Genomic DNA, 11,227 nt, shown 5'->3' on the forward strand with positions numbered 1-11,227 from the left:
GAAAAAAATTGAAAACTCTTTTGGATACTTGTAGCCAGGAAAAATTAGAATTCAGTCCAAAATGTAAAAAAATAAGAAACATAGAAAAATATTAGGCAAGACTAGAATCAAAAAACAGGTGTACTATAGTTTTTGAAACATAATTTTTCTCTTTTCAGTTTCCAACTTTTACTAAAGACTAATCTTGGTAGGACTGATTTGCTTTATTATACTTGTCCAGATTATTTGTATACAGTGAAGCAAGAATAATTATTTTTCACATAGGCTTTTAAAATTGGCTTTGAAGGAACTTTGTTCCATAGAAGGAATCTCAGATAAGACATTTTTTCAAGTTAAGACCAGCCATAGATTTTTACCATCAAATACCTATGATTTGGGTGAATTCTTCTTCTCCTCTTGAGGTTCCAAGATAACTTGGGGATCCTGGACCCATCAGAAAGTGTCATTCTTTACTTACCACAGGTCAGGAGCCCTGTACAGGGTCTGTGTAGTCAAGGTATGAGGTCAGTTTTTTCAAATGGCTTTTATTGGCTCTATAAGTCAAGTTTGATTCCTTAAAGAAAAGCACACCCTTCCAGTCAAAACCTGGATAAAATAAACAGTTTCTCCAATTGTGTCCTGTTACAAATGAAAACAGATTCTTATTGCATTTATGCAAGTAGCTGTACTGTCATAAATTAGGAATATTCACAAATAGTTTCCAAATTCTGGAGAAGTCAGGTAAAGAATAACAAATATGCTTCCGATTGTGTTCATAGGCATATACTTAATTGTTAAAAGCCATCAATAGCTCAAAAGAAAACTTTTCTTGACTCTGAAAAACAAAGCAAAAGATCAACAACGTTTAAGGAAAAAGTAAAAAAGATTATTTCAGTCTTCTATGAGTTCAGTCCATGCAGGTAATTCCTGTTCTGCTTGATATTCATGAATATTTCAGCCCTCCATGAGTCCTGAAAGGTGTTCCTCTACTCTGATGTTAGAATCTCCAAAGTTATCAGAAACTTATATTCAAGAGCATCTATTAGAGTTTTATAGCTGATTATAAACCCACTTTCTAAAGAGGACCAAAACAAGACAACAATTGTCCCTGGATTACAAAAAGTTTTAGGGCAGCCACAGTCAAAGACACAACTGAAAAGAAAACCTGTTACCTCTGCGGCACAGAATGATTTAACATAATAAGTATAATTATTACTGATAACATACACTAAGTCATATCAGAATTATAGGAGTTTCCCATAATTTTGGAACACATTCCAATAACATATTTATACAAACACAGTGCAAAGAAAACCAAACACCATTTTCTGTTTGGTAATGCTTCTTGTATAATTTTTATACAAATTAACCAGATATGTAGTTTGGACTTTAAGGATTGAAAGGATTAATATCTTAAATGATTAATTAATCCAGAAAAAGACATAATTAATAATTTGATTTTGGACAGTTTGTCAAATATCGAAGGTTTAAAACACTTGATATCACAAAATAGGATCACAGGTCATTTTAAAGTAGTCACTTATTTAATCAAAGTGATAACTCAAGGATTTCATAAAAAGGTGAAAACCTTCATTCTTTGAGAGAGGACTTAATTTTCCGAACAATAAGTTGTAATGAAAACAGCATGAAGCCAATTAAATTTGTTTTTCAAAATTTTATAAACAACTTATAACATCTTGACCATAAGATAAAACTTTCATAAGCCTTTTATATCCTTTATTAAGGAGTCAGTTAATGCTTCAAGGAAACCTTGTTAATCTGACATAGGGACCCATATACTGCTCTTGCATCAATGTGGCTTTGACATTAATGGTTAATTTATAAAGAAACTGAACTTATTTTATCTCTCAAAATTGGCCCTTACAGTCTCACTCACCCACCTATTCTGCAATAGTCCCTGGGTCTTGAGGAGTTGAATAGCTTTAATTTCTGGCCCTGTGTCTCAGCAATGCAGTTTATTTTGATTGGCATTGTATTAGTTAGGGTTCTCTAGAGGGACAGAACTATATATATGGGAGTTTATTAAGGAGTATTAAATTCACATGATCACAGGGTCCCACAATAGGCCATCCGCAAGCTGAGGAGAAAGGAAACCAGTCCAAGTATCAAAGCTGAAGAACTTGAAGTCCGATGTTCTGGGGCTGGAAGAGGCTGGGAGGCTAAGCCAGTCTAGTCTTTGCCTGCTTTTATTCTAGCTGTGCTGGTAGCTGGTAGCTGGAAGCTGGTAGGTTAATCTCCTTTGGCAACACCCTCACAGACACACCCAGGATCAATACTTTGCATCCTTCAATCCAATCAAGTTGACACTCAGTATTAACCATCACAGGCATCTTCTATCAGGCCTGAAAATGAGACTTTAATTGCTGTCAGTGTTTAAACTTTAGCAGAACTTGTGTTCTTTTTAGCCCATAAGTCAAAGACTTAAAACTCTATGTCACAAGTACTTTAAAAGCACATACAGAAAGACACACAAATGCAATAACCTTAATTAAAAATAATTTTAATCTGTTTTTTTAAGCAAACCAAAACTTAATAATAATGATATAAGAATTGTTTTGATAAACTATAAAATCTGTTAGGCCAGCTACCAAAATGCAAAAGAAAAGACTTTCTGCAGTGCATAGAATATTACTTTGGAAGAAATTATTTCCTATAGACTTTAAGAAAACATTGTTAGTATCAGGCCACAACAAACAGAACTCGAGGGAAAAAAAAACTTAAATGGGCTGAAAATAAGTTGAAGGAGAGTGCTACTATATCACTTCCCTTAAAAGGAGAGAGAAAATTGAAAATGGCAAGATGTAAAAAAAGTTGAGCTTTGGGTTAAAAAATTAAAGTCCCTTATAATTTGTTAATATATGTAGCTATTTTCAGTAAGCCAATATAAATATCTTATTTATTAAAAATTACATAAGCAAAGATAATTCTGTTTTGGGCTGGGATTATAGTTTTGTAATCCCTATGCCAAATTTTGACAGCTTATAGTATTTGGCAGGGATAAGCATAAAATTGCTTGATTAATAAATGGAAACAAAAAGGTATGCTGGCAATTCTTAAGGCATTTCTAATATTACTTTACCAATAATTTTAAACCTGCTGATTTATTAAAGATTTTACCTAAGTCTCGTAAACGTGAAAAAGCATTTGGCTAGTCTTTCCTCCTTTCTCATAAAATATTTGATTCAAGTACTTTTATTTTTCTTTAAGCCAATTAATTAGAGCTCTTTTATATATTTTTAGTAGTGAAACATTGTGTACACAACACATAAATACATAGATGTATTAGGCATAGCAATAGAAGTACATCTCATAGATTCCTAAGACCACCCTTTTTTTTTCCAATTAGACTGCAAACTCAATAATCTGTTTCATTATCCTGGCAGCTGTCAGCTAAATAGCCCTAAATCTGTATATTCAAAAGAAACAACTCTTAGATAAAAAAATCAGATAGCAAAATTTACATATCAAGTTACAGAGAGAAAAAGTCTGGTAGTTCTAGAGGGAAATTAAAGATGGATGCCAAATCAAACATAAAATTACAGAAAGTTATCATAGGATTGTATGAGGAGACCAATTTTATTTAAGTAGAAGCTACCTATATTTTAACCAGATCTCTGAGCTCTGGGCAGAACCCATACTGAATCCGGGTCTCCAAAGAGGGAGAATTATTATGAGGCTAGACCGCATGATGCTTTTACAGTGCACTTCAAAAAATTTGTTTTAAACAAAGACATTTCTAAGTGCCTAAACTATACTCTTCCTTATAAACCCATGAGTAGCCTCTGTTGCAATAACTATTTTAGTAAACAAATCAGATAATAAATCTACCTTCAGGTGATGTTTGCATATTATACAGTAGTGTCTATAAACTAGGCCAAAGTTTTGTCTTCCCTGCCAACTGATTGTAGAGAATTCCCCATGAGGCCATAAATACAGTTTGGGAGAGAGAAGACAGTGTAGCAGTAGTAGGAGCCATGGACATTTGAGCTACTTCTTTATGTAACTTACTTGTGCCCAGTTACATTTATACCACTTCCATTTGGTGATGAAGTATTGCTGCAAATGCCTAAATTCATAGCTTGGTGGGTCAGGTAACATCCAGTTAATAATAGGCAGCTCAGATTGCAATGATAACTTGGTGGTACCCGATCAGGCACTCAGTTTCTACTGAGACTCAGTAGCAGTCCAAGATCTGTCTCTCAAAAGGAGAGTAGTTATCTGCAGATGATGGCAAGGCCTCTACTGCAATTAAATTTTAGGCTCCAGAGAGCATCTCTATCTATCACTGAGACTGCAAGCACTATGAATCTGCTGGATCATAAGGTGTAAGTGGCAGAGCAGCTTACACAATAACCTAGATCCCTTTTGCAGAGCCCTCTCTTAATCTGGACACCACTCCAAACTAGCAGCTCTCTGTTTTTATAATTTTTTTTGTCACTTGACCTGGAAGTTTTCTTTTTATACAGGTAAAGTAAAAATATGGTAGGCCTCCTGTCTACTTCACTTTTGGAATACCATAATTAACTAGCCAATGTTGTAGGCCTATGTGATTCTGATTGCTAGTTTGGCTGTGCTCTCCATTATGGTAACTATACCCTACCTCCCCTTTGGTGGTTGAGTACCACCACTTAGCTGTTGCCACCCTGGGACTTTATTACACCCGTTGCATTTAAGTTTTTCATTTGAGTGACTGTGGTTCCCACTGAAAGGCCTGAAATACAGAGAAGGGCAATCACAGACTTCTTCGAGGATGTTGGAGCTCCCCTCATAAATTAAAAGGTATATTTTTGGTAAAATAGTAGTAAAAGTCTATCTTCTGGATCCTCCCAGGATGAGGTCTTAAATAAAAAATATATTATTAATATTCCAATCTCCCTAGCCTTTGAATCCCTTTCTATACATTATACAAAGGCAGAGTGGACATTTCCAATTCAACCATGGTGGGTCTTCTTTTAATCCATGTTTTAGCCTACCAAACAAACAATATGTTAGAGCTCCTTCTATCTCCCAGAGCTGCAATAGTAAATGTAGAAACTGTTTCAGCCAACCAAACAGATTTTTAGAGTTCTTTCTATCTACTTGAGCTGCAATATTAAATGTGGGATCTCAACTTAATGAGGCTGTATTAATAAATTTGGCCTGCTATAACTGTATGCTCCTTCCACCATTATTCCACGTTGTTATTATCCATTTCCAAATATGTTCCCCATGTTTCTGCCTGCATAAATTAGAAAACTCAATTAGCTCTTTAGAGCTCTACCTTGCCTTTAGAGGTCTTCTAAGACTTAAGTCTAAAGGCAAAGGAGGTTGTAGAGTGGGTACTGAGGAGAATTATCATTGTCTTGCCTGGCAATTGTCTCAGGAGAGGCCATTACAGCTTCCTTGGACAATTCTGGGATAATCTCATCAGACAGAAGCGGAAAGGCTGATACCCCTGTAGATGGGAAGCTGTTACCACCTGGGTTGGGAATGTCACTTCCACTGGGGGTAGAGAGACAACTTCTGCTGGGCAGGATGGAAGATTGTGATGAGGGTAGAGAGACTTCTTTTACTGGAAAAAATACATCAGAATCTAGGGGCTCAATGTCCCCAGCTTCATCAGCTTTCTACATATCAGGTTTCCCAACTCACAGGATGCCAATTCTTTCCCAATCAATGCCCTCACTTTAACAGTAGATACCCTGCAAAGCTGGGAGTTCAACTTGGGTTGCAATTTACTCTACCCAACTTGGATTGTAGTTTTGTTGCAAGATGAAATCCTGCATTTGATTTTCAGAGATTTCAGCCCTATTGTTACAGGAGATATGGCTTTCCCTCAGGGCACACCTAGAAGCTCTTACATCATTTATTCATCACTAGAACTGAAAATTGAATCTGTGAGCTCATCCTTTTATTTCACCATGTTGTCCAGTGACATTAGAAGGAACCACCTGACGTTAAATTCCTGAGTTTAAAAAAAGTTCAAAATTATTATATATAGAGTCACTTTGTTCCTTGCTTCCTATAATTGGTTGATTCAGAATATCCAGTACAGATATTTTGAGTATCTCTATGAATAGATCATACCATAGACTATTAGTGCTCTCTTTACTACTGGAAATAGAGTCATTAGTGTCTTTAAATCTAATCAGATTAGCCAATTCCAGAAACTCCAGAACTGATTCAGAAAATTAATTCTTACAATTGTGTTCATCCAGAACTACTCTTAGTACCGAATACTGTATTAGTCAAAGTTTGTCTCAGTCAATTTTTGTTACTATAAAGGACTTCCTGAAGCTGGGTTATTTATAAAGAAAAGAGGATTATTTGGCCCATGGTTATGGTGAGCGAGAAATGGAAACAGGCATCACACAGCAAGAAAGGAGTAAAGAGAGAGGGTAGGGAGGTTTATTTTTGAATTTTTTTCAGTTTTTTAAAAAAGTTATTATTATTAGATCTTGTGGGAACTAATAGAGCAATAAGTCATTTATTTTTGTAAGGACAGAACCAATCCTTTCATGAAGGATCTGCCTCTATGTCTCAAACACCTCTCACCAGGCCCCACCTCTATCACTGGGGATCAAATTTCACCATGAGATTTGGAGGGAACAAGTATACAAATTATATCATGGTTCTTAAGAGAAACAGAATGAATAAGATATACAGATATATAAAAGAGGAGATTTAATATGGGATGATTTGGCTCATGTGATTATGGAGGCTAAGATGTCCCACTTCTGCTGTCTGGAAGTGAGATAACCAGGAAGGTTGGTGATGTTATTCAGTTTAAGTTTGAAGATCTGAGAACCAGGGGGATGTAGGAGGATGGATGCTGGTATAAGTCTTGGAGTTTGAAGACCTGAGAACCAGGAACTCCTATGTCCAAGGGCAAGAGAAGATGGATGTGAAAGAAGAAAGAGAGAGAGAAATGCCCCTTCATCTACCTTTTTGTTCTATTCAAGCCCTCAGTGGATTGGATGATACCCACCTACATTGGTGAGTGCAGATTTTCTTTAATCCGTTTATTAATTTAAATGTTAATCTCTTCCAGAAACAGTCTCACAGACATGCCCAGAAATAATATTTTACAGGTTGGGTGTCCCTTATCCAAAATGCTTGAGATCAGAAGTGTTTTAGATATCAGATTTTTCTACATTTTGGAATATTTTCATTATACATACCAGTTGAGCATCCCAAATTCAAAACTCTAATATCTGAAATACTGCAGTGAACATTCCCTCTTAGTGTCATGTCGGCACTCAAAAAGTTTTGGATTTTAGAGCATTTTGGATTTTGGATTTGGGGATTTGGGACACTCAACCTGTATGAACTACCTGGGCATCCCTTAATCCAATTAAGTTACATAAAATAAACCATCACAAAAAGAAAGGTAATCAAAACAATAAGAGAAAAATAAGATTTCCCAATCTTCTGACCAGCTGATAAAAGCTTAAATTCAAGGGAAAAATCCACAAAGTACGTAAGTCCACACAAATATAGAACCATACTATGAGGATTTTCAAAAGTATTTGCAAAACTAGCAATGGCATTTTACAAAGTATAGAAGTATGCTTCTGCAGTAATTATGTGATTACCTATGTAGTAAAGTAATATGAATTCTAATCTATTTTACATTAGTTGATTATTTTAAAATATACCAGTTTGTCAAAATGATTAAATGAGGCTAATTTGGTGTTAACAGTAAAGTTTATATGTCAGTGAGTATGGTTTTGAGTTTTAAAACCAACTCTAACAATTGGATGGCAGAAATATATCTGGTAGGAGTGACAATAAACAGACTACTAAATTTGTAGTTGACAAAATCTGAACTTTCTTTTACTACAATTAAACAAAGATGATAAGTTTTGAATTTTTTTTGTTTTTTTTTTGAAACAGAGTCTCTCTCTTGTCGCCCAGGCTGGAGTGCAGTGGTGCGATCTCAGCTCACTGCAACCTCTGCCTCCCGGGTTCAAGTGATTCTTCTGCCTCAGCCTCCTGAGTAGCTGGGACTACAGGCACCCGCCACCACTCCTGGCTAATTTTGTATTTTTAGTAGAGATGGGTGGTTTCACCATGTTGGCCAGGCTGGTCTCGAAATCCTGACTTCAGGTGATCCGCCCACCTTGGCCTCCCAAAGTTTTGAATTTTTTTAAAACTTGACATTTAAAATATCTGAAATTTCCTAATATCTATGTGCTTAAATAAATACTACTAAAAAGTTAATTATGTCTTTCTTTTCTAACAAGACTTTCATGGAACTCCATGAGAGACAGAAGACTGTGTAGTCAATTTTTAGGCTCATGGAATATTAAAAACTGAAGCCACAAAGACGAGTTAACGTACAGTGAGACTTGCAGTTTCATGTCTGCCATATAAAGAGAATGTGAGTTGTCACTCTTATCCTTACAACAAGAAGAAAGCTGAACAAAATGAGAATCAATGAATCTTCTTAGATCCATCAGAGAATTGAGGTCACAGTGTGAACTACAGCCCCTAAAACTGCAGACACAGTGAAATACATAGAATGAGAACAAACAGAGACCAGAAGCTGCTGGAGCCAGTAATTGGTAGAAACAATTAAATAGTAATTGATGAAATAAATACTAGAGGCTAAGTGGGGATTCACTTGAGAGTTAAAAACTCTTGGGAGTCCAGCCTTAGAGACGCCCCACATTTTTTGTGAGCTTTACTTCCAGGACCCTCATCAGGTAATCACAGTGAAGAACAGAGAAATATCTTCTTGTGCTTCAGGGAAAAGGAGAGGCAAAATAACCCTTTTGAAATAAGCCTATTCTTCACAGCAAAAACCTGGGCGTGCATGTGCGCGCACACACACGCACAACATTACCAGAGGGCTTTTCTGACACCTGGGAGAAGGGAAGCACCCAAATAAAGGCCAATCTAGACTTCTTGTTTGACATAAAGGCTTGGTGGCTGGCTGAGAAGCACTTGTGAGGGTCACAGCCCCATGAAAGGCTGAGACCTGATAATGGGATTTTAGAACCTCCACCCCCAATACCTTTCTGGTATATCAATAAGGGTCCTATACAATAATAGTGGTTTACAACTAAAAGAACTACAAAGATTAGACTTTATTTAAGAATGAATTTCTAGGGAAACTGGAAGACAACTGAAGAGACAAATACAAGGAAATTAAAGGAATGGAAAGCCGGTGACACTAGAGCTATAGCAAATGTTAATCACAGCCTAACAATCAGAAAATACCCAAAAATCTAACCATACCAAATGCTGGCAAGAATGGGAAGCAACAGGCACTCATGTTCGTAGCTGGTAGGAAAGCAAAATGGTGCAGCCACTTTGGAAGACATTTTGGCATTTTTTTAAACATTGTTTTACCATACCATCTAGCGATCACACCCTTAGATATTTACTCAAATGAGGTATAAACTTGTGTCCACACAAAAACCTGCACATAATTGTTTTTAGCCATTTTATTCCTAATTGCCAAAACTTGGAGATAACCAAGATGTCCTCTAATAGTTGAATCAATAAACAAAGTGTGGTATATCCACATAATACGGTATTGCTCAGCAGTTTAAAAAAAAAGAGTTATTAAGTCACCAAAAAACATGGAGAAGACTTGAATACATATAGTTAGGCCAAAGAAGCTAATCTGAAAACGTTGCATACTGTTTGACTCCACCTATGTGACATTGTGGAAAAGGCAAAACTACAGTCAATAAAAAGATCAGTCATTGCTAGGATTTCAGAGTAGGGAAGGCAGGATGAATAGGTTTAGAACAAGGGATTTTTAGGGCAGTGAAGCTGTTCTGTATGATATTGTATTGACAAACGTGTGGCAATATGCATTTATCAAAAACTATAGAATTGTATACAACAGAGAGTAAATCCTAACGTAAACCATGGACTTTAGTTAATGCTGATGTATCAATACTGTTTTTTTTTGTTTGTTTGTTTTTTGGGTTTTTTTTTTTGAGAATTAGTCTGGCTCTGTTGCCCAGGATGGAGGGCAGTGGCACCATCTCGGCTCACTGCAACCTCTGCATCCTGGGTTCAAGAGACTCTCCTGCCTCAGCTTCCCAAGTAATGGGGATTACAGGTTAACTTTGACAAAGGCTCAGTTAAACATGCAACTTATTTTCACATTATTAATATTAAAATCTTGCTATTTATAAAACAGACTCTATAGGACTTTTAATCCTGATCCAGAGAAAGTGTGTGCTACAGAAAAAGCCCAATAGTCACAAAAAAGCAACAGTAATTGTTTTGGGAACTCTGTCACATAGAAATGCCAGCTTTACACTTGTTTTCAGTGTTTCAGAGTATAACAGCAGTATGTCTGTCTGCATATCTGCCCACATTCTTTTTGTTTGACATTATTATAATACTTAATAAATGTACATATTTTCAAGATATCTGCCCAAATTCTGAGGGTCAAGATAAACATTAAAAACTGGTCCTTATCTGAGATCCATTTTTTTTTTTTTGACATTGACTCAAACATTTTGTAACTCAGTCTGTACCCATTACTCATGGAGAAGAATGAGGTTTCAGGGCCATCTTGCCTATTGTTTTGTTTTTATCAGTAAGTGAATTCTTAACATTAGAAAGATTTTCTAAGAATAAATGTGTATTGAACATCTGTGGTTGCCAGAATTACATGAGTTAGGAGCATTTGTGACATCCCTGCAACCAATTGTTTACAAGTGAAAAACAGACAGATGTATTGAGGTTAAATCTGTTTATATTAGCTTGTGCTCATTTTCTGATTTTTTTGAACTAAAGAATGTTTTCGCTAAACAATAAAGGAAACTTCATAGATTCTTGTCATTAAAAAAATAAAGTGAAGCTATGTTGCAAGGTTAAAAATTATATTCTGCATTAAATTTGTATATATATACTTAATTTTTAAAGGTACATAGTAGGCATATGAATGAGTAAATTTGTACATTTAATGATTAAGTGTTTTTTAACACATATTTTATTTAACTCAAATAATATGACAGACTGCATAAAACAAAGTAAAATGAAAATCTAAATTTGGGTCCCTGGTTACTCCTTTTCTACCTTGATTTTCTATTATGAAAAGCCCCATTTTTCAGAAACCACTTAACACCTCTTATTTTGCATAAGGCTAGATATTGCTTTCTATAACAACTATGGCCCCCTTAACTTCTTATATTTCTTGAATAAATCGGCCACTTTTATTCAGTAAATACATATTCAATGCCTAGACTACTAGATGCCAGAAAAAAGTGCTAATTAC

This window comes from Pan troglodytes, chromosome 3 (assembly GCF_028858775.2).
Source record: "Pan troglodytes isolate AG18354 chromosome 3, NHGRI_mPanTro3-v2.0_pri, whole genome shotgun sequence".
Classification (NCBI taxonomy): Eukaryota; Metazoa; Chordata; class Mammalia; order Primates; family Hominidae; genus Pan; species Pan troglodytes.